This window comes from Microcebus murinus, chromosome 5 (genome assembly GCF_040939455.1).
Source record: "Microcebus murinus isolate Inina chromosome 5, M.murinus_Inina_mat1.0, whole genome shotgun sequence".
NCBI lineage: Eukaryota > Metazoa > Chordata > Mammalia > Primates > Cheirogaleidae > Microcebus > Microcebus murinus.
In genome coordinates this window covers 97,373,891-97,387,852 of record NC_134108.1, presented here as the reverse complement: position 1 = coordinate 97,387,852, position 13,962 = coordinate 97,373,891, and the positions used below count along the sequence as shown (strand labels likewise).

The following is a 13,962-nucleotide window of genomic DNA, read 5'->3' as shown; positions in this document are numbered from 1 at the left end:
AAAAGAAAAAGAATAATTGTTTTTAGTTCCTCCTATGGTTCGAGTGAGTTCCTTATAGATTATCTATGCTAAATAACACTTTATAATCTCCAAAGTGCTGTGATCCTCCTATCAGGGTCTCAAAATCTGAGTTGTACACAGGATATATTTGGCCCCTGTTTCACTTTAGCAAAGCCCAAATTTATTGATACTCTGGGTAAAATAAAACATTTATTTTCTGTTCTATTAATCTGACAAGTTGCAAATATGATGTTACTTTATTACATGATTCTTTTCCCCCCTGCACACATATTGTCTTCCCAAATGGATCATAAGTTGTCAAGGGCAGGAGCTGTTATTTGTGGGTCTTTAAATGCCCCTCAACACTAATTCAAGTGCTTGGCCCACTGATTCATTGACCGATTGTCCTTAACCTCCAACACAAACTGATTTATATGCTGATGTAGGAAAGGATAAGCTGATGTTAAACACTTAAAAATGGTCTTAAATTGATTTTATAATGTTGATAATTTGCTTGGTGGCCAAATGGCTTAGAAACCAATCTCCATAGACTTGATTAATTATAAGTTTGGATGGGAGTCAGAAAAATCTGCCAGGCCACATAAAAGACAGGGCAAGACCTTTCAGGGTGAGAGATCCTAGCAAGCATTTCCTTGGGACTCCTCACAGAGCTTTCATTCACAAGAAGTGGATGCTGACTAAATGCTTTTGACTGATTCATTAAAGAGGATGAAGAATGCCTCATTTTAACCAGTTTTTGTGTACCTTTTGATAAAAATAAGTAGGCAAAGGTTTATTCAACAAACATTACTTGAATACCCACACAACGTACCAGACTCTGTTAGCTAACTGAGCTATTCCTTTCAGGAGTTTGTTAGCACTTAAGATACTACCACTTTCTCGTTAGCAAAAGAAGAAAACAGCTGGGAAAGCAAAAGTATTATATCTTCAATTTCCTTTTTTAAAATTCACTTTTCCTGAATTGAACCTCTCAATTACCATCTACAACATGTCAATTGGTCACTTTCTGAGTGAGTAGAAATCTTCATAGATCACTCTTGTCTTTGTGGGCATGGCAACACTACACAGGAACCTGTCCTGTGGATGAATACAAACTGCGCTTGGGCTGCTCTCCAAGAAATCCATTAGACAACGATGTAGCTTAAAGGCGCAAAATGACCCAGTTCACGAAAACCTGGAAAATGGACTTCTGTATGGCACTTAGATATTGGACTTAAGTTGTTAACAGACTCAATTTACTTAGTAGTGCTTTAACTAAGATATTACAATAGCTGGAGTCTTTCTACAATCACTCTGAATTTGTGCTGCTGATAGATTTTGCCAATTGACCTACATAATTCTTCCCCATCTCCCTTAGTTTTATGTGAGTCTGCAATGTACATAATTAAAAACTTTATTTCCCAGCTTACTTTTCAGCTGGAAGGTGGTTCATGTGACATAGTTCTGGACAATGCAATGTAACTGAAAGTTATCTAAGGATATTTAGTAGAAAACCAGAAGGCAGTTTGTCCTAAATGGTGTCATGGAGCCACCAAAAAGACCCCTTGTCAGCTTTCCTTTGGAATTCTTCAAGAACAACAAATCTCCATTTGGCTAAGCCACTATAAGTAAAGGTGTTTTATGCAGCTGAGTTTATTCCTAACCAACATTTTGTAGGTGAGTTAACAGTTACCAAAACCTCTTTTATGGAGAATCTAAGGATTATTGCTTCATAGTTAACATGCCTGTAGTATTTACAGATTTAAATGTGCATGATGCTAATTTTTTAATTTATTTCAGGATATTATGGGGTACAAACATTTTGATTACATGTTATGGCTTTGCCACACCCAAAGCACAATTTGAGGTGTGCCCTTTTGCCCTACAATGCTCACTATGTCCATTAGTTGTGAGTTTACCTACCCCCAACTGCCCAATCCCTGAAGATGCCAATTTTTGATTTTTCTTGAGCCAATGATCTATTTCTTCTTGCATTTTATCATGAGTTCAACATTGGTGTATTAAGTCTGATGATTCTTTACAAACAACATTGATTATTCATCCCTACCTTCTAAAAGACTCCTTGGCCAGACAGAATACTGTACTACCTCTCTTATTCCCTTGACAGAAATGTAATATTAGGATAATGGTTAAGGCAATTAAAAAATTCTTTAATTAGATCACCTCTGTTCAGAAATGAGGACTCTTACTATCTTTGTAGTCACCAAGGGGGAAAGGCTACATGGGGCTATAGCTAAATTTGGCTTGCCTTTGCTAATGGTCATTTTTGTAGAACATTAGGTACATTATGTAGGCTAGAGTTTTGCTTTATGTAGTACAAAGGTCAGTCAGTGTAGGAAGATAATATTAAACCATATTAGGTTAAGTAATCATTTTAAATGTGATAGAGACTGAAAACACAATTTCCAAACTTTGTCTGGAGATGGAATGTTTTATACCATTCATAGGTTTAGGTATTTTACAGAGTTTTCCTATGAACATTCACTCATTTGACTCTCGTCATAATCTGACCACTTCCTAGTAGTTCAAATTTATCACCTACCTCGGCCAGGATTGTTCCCTGCCCCATGAAAGTGCCCATAGTCCCTTACCTTCTTAGCTTTGTTCATTTTATTTTCTCTGCCTTACGATGCCTTCCCCTCATTGCTGGGCAATTCACTGATCAGTACAATTCTTATCTTTGTCATGAAACCAATTCTGTCAATTCCAGACATATAGATATTTTTTGTTCCTTAAACTCCTATTGCATTAATTACTCATTTTGGCCCTCAACCATGTGCTGTTTTGCTCTGGGATGAAATGGTTTTCTTAGGATGTGTTCTAGCTCTTGGTTAGATTACAAATTCTTCAAGGCTAGGGAACGCATTTTATGCTACTTTTAACATTTTGCAGAAATCTGCAAAGTGATAGATGCCCCCCAAAATGCCCATTAACATCTTATTAAATTAAATCAACTCTAATTCTTGATTCTAGAGGGTCCAAAAATGTATCTTTTAATTACTTATTCTAAAATTTATTATGCATTTTTACACCTTTATCAACTGTGTCCAGAAGAGGTATACACTATTCAGTTCAATTCAATCCAATATATATTTACTTAGAAGTTGTTACCTGTAAAAACTTTTGTATGCCAATAAATAAACATAAAGGTAAACAAGAAACACAATTTTTTTCAACATTTGTCAGTCCAGAAAGTCATTTTCACTTAGGTAGTTCTGAGACAGAGATAATAATTTCTAATGGAACTGCCTTAAAAATAGGGATTTATGGAAAAAAAAAAACTGTCACTTGTAAAAAAGCCATCAATACTTCTCTGAAAATAAAGAAGCAGGGACATAAATTAAGAAGAGAACATGTAAAATTGATTTTTCTTTTTTAGGGTATTACTTATAATGTCATTTAATTAGAAAATATACTATAATATTATGAACACAGTTTATTTACTTTGAACCATTGGTAATTCATACAAAATATCTTTATTAACATGCTAGAAATTCATTTCTTAATTTTATTTTAAAAATAAATTCATCTGAAATAACTGTATGTAATATCAATGGAATTAATTATAGGGAGAGATAAGAGTTTTATAAAACCTTTGTTTGTTTAATCCAGGGCTTCTCAACCTTAGCACCTTCGACCCATTGGGCTGGATAATTCTTTATTGTTGGAGATTGTCGTGTACGTTGTAGGATGTTTAGCATCATTCCTGGCCTCTACCCACTAGACGCCGGTAGCACTCCCCACAATTGTGACAACCAAATATTTCTCCAGACATTGCCAAATGCTGTCTGGGGTCAAAATTGTCCCTGACTGAGAATTATTGGTTTAGTCAAAAGAGAAGGAAATAGTATACACACATATGTATACACACACACACACACACACACACACACACACACACACACGCTTATTTTGTAGACTTTTTTTCTGATTATAAAATTAGGACACATTTCTACGAAAAATTTGGTAGAGATGGAAAAGCTGTGAAATAAATTATTCTGCAATCCCACAACAATGTAGAAAACTGCTGCTAACAACTTCAACTATCTAACACGGGTCATTTATTTATTTATTTTCTAAGGTTATGTGTGTCTGTAACACACATTTGGGATTTGGGGTTGCACTTGCTTCTCTGTTCAGTAGGCCAGACAACCATAGGGAGCCTGTGTTCTAACCTCTGCAGTGTTTTCCTTCTTGGTTTCTTACGGTTTCACTTTGGTTTCCATTCTGAGGTTGGAACTGTTTCTTGAGCATGCTCACTTGAAAGAAGCCCGAACTTTCTCTTTAGCTTTTTTCTGATAGCATCTTATTCCCTCTTGCTCCACCCTTACTCTGAGAATCCTATTCCAATTCCAATAATGCACCCCAAACCAAGACACTGTGTTCACCCAAAGGACACCAGTCGCTCACCAACTCAGATGATGACGTATCGCCTCATTGAACAGTGACCTGAAATACATTATATTACTTGTGCCCTAGTCCTAATCTGTTCTTTGTGTCTGCCCCATTTTCCAACCCAAATCCTTAATCCTCACAGCTTGCTTTTGGAACAGCTCTATTCAAGTTCTTAACTGGCTGTATAGGTAAGCAGTTAAATATCATTTAATGAGGAAATTGTGTTCTTGCTAAGTAGGGGTGTGTGCAGTATTTTGTGAAAATGCAGCTGATTCTTTCTGAGGGATCAGGAAAAGCTTCAACAGGTTTTGATAGGCAGAGGAGGATGCTAATTGCTGTCTGAATTGCTTGAATAATATGAATAAAGACACACAAAAAAACTATAAATCAGAGGAGTTAGTTGTGTTTCTAATATTTATGAATTTTTTTCCATCAGCAGAGATTAGCTTGCTGGAATTGGTTAAACTATTGTCCCAAATATATATTTTGTTTAATGTTCCAAAAGAAGAACACCAAGCTTTGATTGTGATTTGCTTGCATTAAATATAAATGCATTAAATATATTTGCTTGCATAAAATATATTGGTATATATTTTCAAACTCTGTTGGAATAATATAATAAGTAACTCACCTGGAACATTATTGGATGACTAATATTTCCTTTGGCAAAGTTTCATGAAAGAAAAGACAACTCAAGAATCAGAGTTACACAGAGGAGGAACTGAGAGAAAAATTCAAGGCAGGAAATGAATAGAAATAATAGATTTGTGTGTGTGTATTGAAGTCTGAAGAGATGTTCTTCGAGAGACCTCTTTCTAAATGAAAGCAAATGAAAGCTTTGTGCAATAATAAGGAAAACTCACATGGGAATTTGCTAGCGTATGATATTTAACAATGATTTAATAAGTTCTGCGATTTGTGATTGAGACACATGAAAAAAATAAAGATCACGTGGATTCTTCTTCTGGTTATAGTGGTGCAGGTCTGCCAGAGCAACTATTTAAATAGTTAAAATTTAAAAAAAAATATTTTTGTTACCAAACAAAACTGACTTTAGTCCTAAGTGAAGCGGGCGATACTTAGAACTGGTTATAATTCCATCTGAGCCTCAAGTTGTCATCTCCAACAAACAAAGATGACCTCTAAAGTAGGAAGTCTCTTCTCTGGGAACCAGTTCTAGCCCAGCTGTAACAATATTTCTCCAAATTCCTATTCTTCCTGTATCAACGTCTACATCGTGATTACTCCTAACATTGCACTAGGACAATTCTCTGGTAACGTGGCTAGGTTTAAAGAGACTTTATTTTCAAAGCAGTGTTGTTCTCCTATAAATCTAATACAATTTTTACACTTGCCATTTTAATCCCAAACCCAGTCTCTCCAAAACCAATAATTCCAAAGAAAATAGTTTTAGCGAGGATGAAATCGAATTGGAACTAATTGTAACTGACTCAATTAGTAGTCCCTGCTGAGTTTTTCTTTGATATATTGCTTTAATAAGCACCCTTTGTAGGTTTCTAATTCATTTTAGTCAGTAGAATTAGAATTCTCTACATTTGCCTTGAGAAGACATACTGGTGGGTGTGTTTTTCACTTGAACATGTTAAGAAGGACACGAGAGACTCATCTATATCAGATACATAAGAAATAGATGTTGGAACAAAAACCCTCTTCTCATGACCTGCTCCAAAGAAAGCTTTTTACTATCCCTTAGGAGTTATTTCTGCTTTCATTGCTACATTTTCAATACCTGTGTTTGTAGACAGGGGTGCTCATCACCCCTGAGCACAGGTGGAAATGAGTATTTTGATTCTTCATTGAACGTTTCGGCTATGTGATATCTTAATGCCAACTAAATGGATGCATGATGAAGGAAAAGATAAATTCCCAATCAGCTGAACCAGCTAAGCAGCTGAAAAGAAAATCTGGATAATGAGTCAGCATTTTGAGTTACCATTCACTTGTTCGGCCTTCTATGGGGCCATTTATCCATTGTTTCTTCTCTTCAATTGCTGATTCCTACTTAGCATGATCTCAAGCACAGTCTTACCACTTGAGCACAGTCTCATCTCTAACACTTTAATACGTAACTGACTCAATTAGTAATCCCTACATATTAGTAGTTCCTCTAATATGAAAAAATGAAACTCCTCATCCCTACCCCCCCCAGCTTAGAAGTCTGTCCTCTGTATTCCAACATGTATCGTAGTACTTACTACCCACTCAACTGACATCGTTCATTTATGGGCTTGTCTTTCAGCCAGTATAGAAAGTTCTCACTGTCTAGGTCAGACACTTGTCTTTTTCATTTTTGAGTCCTAATTATTTTGGCAGATAGTAGGTGCTCAATAAATGTTTGTAAAACCAAACTGGCCACAATCCACATCTACTTTTAAAGATATTTTAACGTATTCTTTTTGTAATAATTATTATTGCAATAATATCTATTTTTGTTTTAATAATAAATGTGATGATATAAATAGACTAATTTATATTAGTTACATTTTATTTATGTAATTTATTTTATATAACTTATTATTTTATATAATCATATATTTTATACAATTATTTATATAATTTATGGATTAATGAAAATAGAAACTATAACTTTAATAATAGATAGTGACATTTGTTATTATTAACATAGTTATTATGACCTTAAAGTAATTGTTAACAACCCTATATTCAGTACAGGATTTTGTGAAATAGAGATAATTTGCCTCATTTTACCGAGAAGACTTGCTGAGTGTTACCTAATGAGTCTGAATTTTTCTCCCAGTTTCTGCTCTGTCCAATTCACATTGGCAGAAATGGTGATACTTGTCAGTGATGCCTAATTGGGAAATTTGCATATAATTCATTAATTTGGCTGGTTCAGCATTATGAATGTCTATTAGGAAGTGGAATATGAAATGAAGAAGCTTGTTATAAGTTGTTATTTGACAGGGCTAAAATGGGTTTGCAAGGTACTCCTGCAACCTAAGAACTGATGAATTTTTTTTTTTTTTTCTCCTAAACTCTGCCATGGAAAGAACTGATGAATTTTTTAGATATTTTCTAATCCCCATAGTATCTAGTCTTGAGGTGGTGATCAGTGTGTATTTGTGTACTGCCTTTTTCATTTTTCATTGCTTTTCTTTTTCATGACTTCTAATTAACTCTCCTCTAGAATAAATAGGTGATTATCAAGCCCCCAAAGGTTGCTCAGTTCATAAAGAATGACCAAGGCTTTTACCTCTTGGTTCTTATATAGCCTACAAAGACAGGATAGAAGTCACTTAACAGAAATTCTCCAAACTTCTATTGCCAGGGGTATAGATGATGGTTTTACATGGAAACCTTTGATGATGTTGTGCAATGAGGGAGGGTCTAGCTTCATGTTGTCCTTAGGCTGGAAGTGACTTCTCTTGAAATGTCCCCATCCTAGGACAGAATGAGGCAGAATAAAACACAGAGAGTGCAAGGGGACAAGTGCAGATATTGCAAGGAAACGGGGAAATCGGTATGACCCTGAACAGACACTCAGCCCATAGCACTTAGCAGGAGGTTACAGGATTTTTCTAGGTCTCTAATATGAAAAAAATGAAACTTCGTAACACATTCTCACTGTATGATTTTCAGAGTGGTTGTAAATTTTATGTATATCTTAATGTGTAGAAAAAGGCATATAGTTTCATTCCAGAGTTTTCATTCAGTCATTTTTGACAATTTATTTTGTAGTTCTACATAGTATAAAAATTTTAAATCTAGTGTATGTGTACGTTTGTGTGTGTATCCACACTTATTACATGCACATCCACATTTATTACATGCACATACATATACATATATGCATGTATGTGTATATATAAATATATATGTGTGTATATATATATATATATGTAAAGGAGAGAAAGTGAAAGAGAGCAATACAGATGTGGAATGGGATGTTCTAAAACTTACTAATACAGTCAAGCTTTTCATACTCAAAGTGGGCAAAACTAGGTAAGCAACACTATTTCATACTGTAGTTAGTAGCACATTCCCCAGAACAGACTGCTTGAGTTTAAATCCCACATCTCCTACTTCCTAGATTTGTGACCTTGGGCAGCTTTTTTTTTTTTCTTTTTTTTTCTTTTTAAACCTTTCCATGTCTCAGTTTCCTCATCAGTAAAATAGAATGACAATGGGACCTACCTCATAGGATTGTTATGCGTTTTAGATAATTAAATACATGTCCTGTCAGGCACAGTGGTGCCTGCCTGTAGTCTCAGCTACTCAGGAGGCTGAGGCAGGAGGATCCCCTGAGCCCAGGAGTTTGAGACAGACCGCAGAGACTGCAGTGAGCTATGTTGGCACCACTGCACTCCAGCCTGGGTGACAGAGCAAGACCCTATCTCTAAAATAAATAAATAAATAAACAAACACATGTGCTTGGCACACAGTAAGTACTATATTGAGTGGAAAGGCACAGTGCTGGCAACTAACTGTAGGATGTTTGCCATGGTGAATGTTCCAAATCACTGGCCTTGGAATGCCAGCTTCTGAATGCAGCCTGGTTATTGATATCTTTACTGCCCTATCTGAGTTGGCTTTTTGTGGCAGGGAGCGAGGGGGGATCCCCAGAGCTTTCTTTTGCAGTGCCTCAGATCCATATGCAACAGAAGCAGCACTGCAGAGCCAACACACACATGATGGCTTGCTTTCTTTCTCTCTTCCTCGCCCTACTCAACAAACAGGACCAGGGGAGCTTTTCATTTTCATCTCAGTACTTTACATGACTTTCAAGTTTTAGAAAATGAATATACATTATTTTTGAGGGAAAAAAAAACCCCCAAACCAGCCCTGATAGCTGGGTGCTCAAGTATGTCTTAGTGTTGCCAAGAGTTGGTCTGACATTGACAGTTGGGCGGAGTGTTACCCAATTAACCACAGCATCAGGTAAGGCCATCCTATGACTGGGCTGCATTGAGACAAAACAAGACCCCTCCAAAATCATAACCGAGCACAAAGAATACACAAACACTGTCCAAAACATAAAATGGACCCAATATCCTCCTATCAAGAGTAGTGGGAGTGATTGCTATTTCTTTACCAATCACAGTCTTGCTCTGGTCTTCTCTCTTTAAAGAATTACTAAGATAACCAGTCATAGAATGACCTCTTTCTTCTTGACAGTAAACAATCATGCTCCCTTGAACCCTTTTCCAAATCATCTAACACTTGCAAAAATAGAAGTCCATTTTAATACCTTCTTCCTAACATCCCCCATGGTCCTCCATGATGTGGGTTTTTCTTCATTGCTATGAGTCAACAAACTTAAATTTGTTCAATTACAGCAGTATTCCTGGTGTGTGGATATCTTATGATAAATCTTTTTAAAATATAAAATACATCAAAACTTTTGTTGTTGTTGTTGACTTTATAAGTTGGTTTCTTTGAGTATGACAGTTATAATAAGAGCTTTCGGTGAGAGTTAAGTCCTGAAGGATTTGAATATCCAAACTACTAGTAAAAGGGATGGCTTTCTGGTGGAGTGATATTTTAGTTGTGTCCTCTCTGAAGAGAATGCCAATTGGGCATAAGAGAAGTAGGAAGATGTTCTTGAGGAAAAGAACATGGATATTAATATAGAAGGGAGGAGGAGCCATGTGGAACTGAAAGTTCATTGTGTTAGGCAAGGAAAAACAATGAATGGAAGAATTTGGAGTGGGTTGAAAATGTTACAATCGTCAAAAGGAAGGAATTGGTGGTTTATAGGCTAAACACAAGCATAGCATACACTTAAAAATATTCAAGCCCTAGAGTAAGGTATCACATTAAAGAAGAAAATAAGTGAAAGAACTTATAGAAAGGAAAACTAGGATAACCTTGGCATTTATTGAGCTAAAGTCATTTAAAGAACAAAAATTAATTAGGAAAATTAATTCATTCAGTTGAAGGACATTTCGTGAACGCCTCCCACTAAGAAGATATGGTAAAATGCCATCGCTTTGAAGTTTAATAACTCCTATTTGTCCCATTTGAAAACCATATCACATCCATATGTCTGAATTTAACAGGTCATTAATTGCAAGCTTTGGGGATCTTTTATCCTATAAAGAGTAAAATCGATGATGACTTAGGATTTCCGTCACACCAAGAGCTGGAAAATTCTTTTAAAATGAATGATTCAATCTTGAGGAAATATGTTTGAAATGGATGGACTCTTACTCAGTCAACTTAAATTATGCATAGTTTTGGTTTCTATTAAATATGATTCAAGAGAAAATCTTCAGAGTTGTAGCAGAGATGCTTGATAAAAGCATACTGTTTCAAAGGGTAAATGTTTTCTAGGGGCATCCTTGAATGTTTTGCTGCCTTTCTTATCAAAGAGGATGGAAAAAAAAAATCCATGGCTGAAATTGGAACTCTCCTTGAATAGAACAGCCTGAAGCCAATGGACACCCAATTAACCAGAAGGCTCGGAAATGGAATGGTTTTGATCATTTGAATAGCCATTAAATTGATCAACCAGAACTTCCTCATTGATTTACCTTTTATTGGTTGATTAACTTTATTAGAGAAGATCTTTCTGAAATTCATTAGACCTGTATTCTTCTATATCTAGTTCTAAGAAAAAGAAAAAGGAAAAGAAAAAGAAAAGGTTGTATGTGCAGCAATGAAAAAGAAACACTCTGGAGTTAGGTGCTTTGGTCCCAGTCCTGGCTCCATTACTGTGTCTAACTCTCTAAAGTGCCTTAGTTTCCTAGTATGAAAAAATTTAAAGTGTTGATATAAAGATCAAATGAGGTAATGGCAATAATGTGCTTAATACATGTCATGGCACACAGGAAGCTCTCAATAGATGTTAGCTGTTATTATTATTTATCAAATAATGTACTTCAGAGTCATCAATTTATCATGTGTTAATAATCAGGAGGCAATATGATGTATTAGTTAAGGCATTGGGCTCTGTGGGTTTGGGTTTTCTCTTTACCGTCTATTAGATGAGCAAATGAACTACTCCATGGCTCTATTTGCTAACCTACAAAATGGAGGGAATAATGTCTGCTTCAAAGGCTTGATGTGTTGAAGGAAACACAGATACAGGAGTTCCTTAGCACAAATATCTGGCACACGATTAGTGCTCCATTAAATGCTGACTATTACTGAATAATATTATATAGTTGTGGAAGTGTGGGAGTCTGGGTTGAATGCGTACTAGGCCTAGAGCAGAGTTTAAAAGTTTTCTTCTCCAATTATTCTGAAATTTGTCTCTTTTGTCCTTAGAAGTTAATCGTGGAAAAATGCTGACTAATAAAGGGGACTCAACTAACTGAAGCATTCCTTGTGTATGTGCTCTTATTCCGAATAAGCTGATAGAGTTGCTCTCATTTAGCAGGAAGAAGCTGAAAGGGAACTTGCTAGTCTTTAATTTATTCTGTGACTCAGAGCAAACTAGTCACATCCTGTAGGAGAACACAGTGGAGTTGCTGGGCAGCAGGCTGAGTTCTGTCGGCCGATGGGACAAGGAGATCATTGCTGGAGGGTTCTCTGAGAAGTGATGGAGCAGGTGTCGTTTCAATGTATTCCTGATGAGTACAGACTTCCTTTTCAATTGAAAGGCCCTCTTCTCACCATAATCTATTGCAATATGTCCCCTTTCAGCAGTCTATAGCCTAGCTTGGCCTTATTGCAACAAAGGTTTAGAAACAGGAGTGAAGTCAGAAAACGTTTGATGTTAATTCCTGAAGTCAGGGGATAGAGGATGGGGGTGGGGGAGACAGCACATGGCAGAGGGGTCCTCAGTGCAGACTCTAGTATTCATGCCGGGCTCTAGGTTCAGCCCCCAAGACTTCCCAACTAGATAACCTTCAAGAAGAAATTTCTTCATGTGGGTTTCTTCATGTGCGGAACAGAGAATGCCAACACCTGCTTTACTGTGTCGCTGAGAATAATAAATGAGATAGCGCACTTAAAGTGTTTACCACAGCTCCTGACACATATTAAACACTTAATAAATACTAGCTATCGTTTTTGTTTATGGGAGAACATTCATTTGGGGTCTTAGCTATATGCTCACAGTATACTAAGATATACTTCTGAGATCCATTCTTGAAGTTACCAATACAAGTGACAGTTAATCATGATAACATGCCAGGAAACTTACTGCCCTCTTGTTATAAATCTTATTCTTTCTTTCCATCTTGATAATCCTCATGAGCTTTGTCTTGCTCATTTGCATCAGGCAAAGATTCATCAAGAAATGATAATAAGGAACAGTCAAATGAAAACCCTCTAGTAGCTATGACTATAAAACAACTGGACTCTAGGGAAGGATGAGTTTGGTTATGTGACCATCAGGAAGTTTAGGCAAATGATCTGAAAGTTTCTAATCCTTAGAGATATATAAAATCTTTTTCAGCTATTACAAACCCAAACAAGCCCAAACAGGGCCACGTTGTTTCTTTTCAGAACATTTTTACCTATAATTGACAACAACTTAGAGCCCAGAAATGTTAAATAAAGAGCTGATAAAAGCATGTCAGCAGCTTTTAAAATTTTTTTATCTTTTAGACACTTTCTGTGATTTCTCAAGAGGTAGATTATATTAACACTGGCATGGGAGTCTTCAATAAAATAGTCTGTCTTGGCTGGATATAGTGTTTTATGCCTGTAATCCCAGCACTTTGTGGGTCTGAGATAAGAGGATCCCTTGAGGCCAGGAGTTGGAGACCAGCCCTGCCTTTACGAAAAATAAAAATAAGAAAAATTAGCTAGGTGTGGTGATGCACACCTGTATTCCCAGCTACTTGGGAGGCTGAGGCAGGAAATTGCTTGCGCCCAGTAGTCGGAGGTTTTTCAGTGAACTATGATGCTGCTGCTGCACTTTAGCCTACATGACAGAGCAAGACCCTGTCTCAAAAAAAAAAAAAAATAGCCTGCCTCTAAAACAAATCAAACAACTAATCAGCAGATATAAATTAAGCACCTACCATATGCCAATCATGATGCTACATGAGAGCACACGCAATTTTCCCCCAATGTGTGTGTATTCCATATACCCACCAAGTACATAAGCTGTCCAGATACTTTCTGAAATTTGGGAATTTCTTTCATATTTAGATTTGAAATTAGTCACCTTGAAATTTCCAAAATTTGTCCCAAGTGTACCCTTGTATCCCAATTATTCTGCCACGTACCCATACTTCAAATATTGAAGATAGTAGCATAGCACCTTCCCTCTTCTTCAGGCTAATAATCTCACTACTGTAACTTACTCAGATGACATCTGCATAGAATTCCACTTGAAGTACTATATAGCAGTGAAAATGCCTTGAAACCAAAGACCATGTCTTCAGTTTTGTTAGTCCCTCAGTTCCTTGCAGTGTCATGGGTGTTGCAGATACCATAGGAATATTTTTTTGAGTCCTAGTGCTGATAAACTGTTTTGTAGATAAACTTGCTAAGCTCAAAAGCAGACTGAGGCACTATAGCTGGTAGCAGATAATAACCCCTGTGATCTTCTCTTAATTACAGTTAGGAAACATAGCAAAAAAGATTGATATTTGCATGTTGTGAATT

At 36.4% G+C, this 13,962-nt stretch overlaps 1 protein-coding gene across 2 annotated transcripts in view; it reads right to left on the bottom strand.

The window, feature by feature from the left end:
* PTCHD4 (patched domain containing 4) overlaps positions 1-13,962 on the bottom strand; it is a 260,638-nt gene that overhangs the window by 27,812 nt on the left and 218,864 nt on the right. The gene's annotated exons all lie outside the window — the stretch shown is intronic.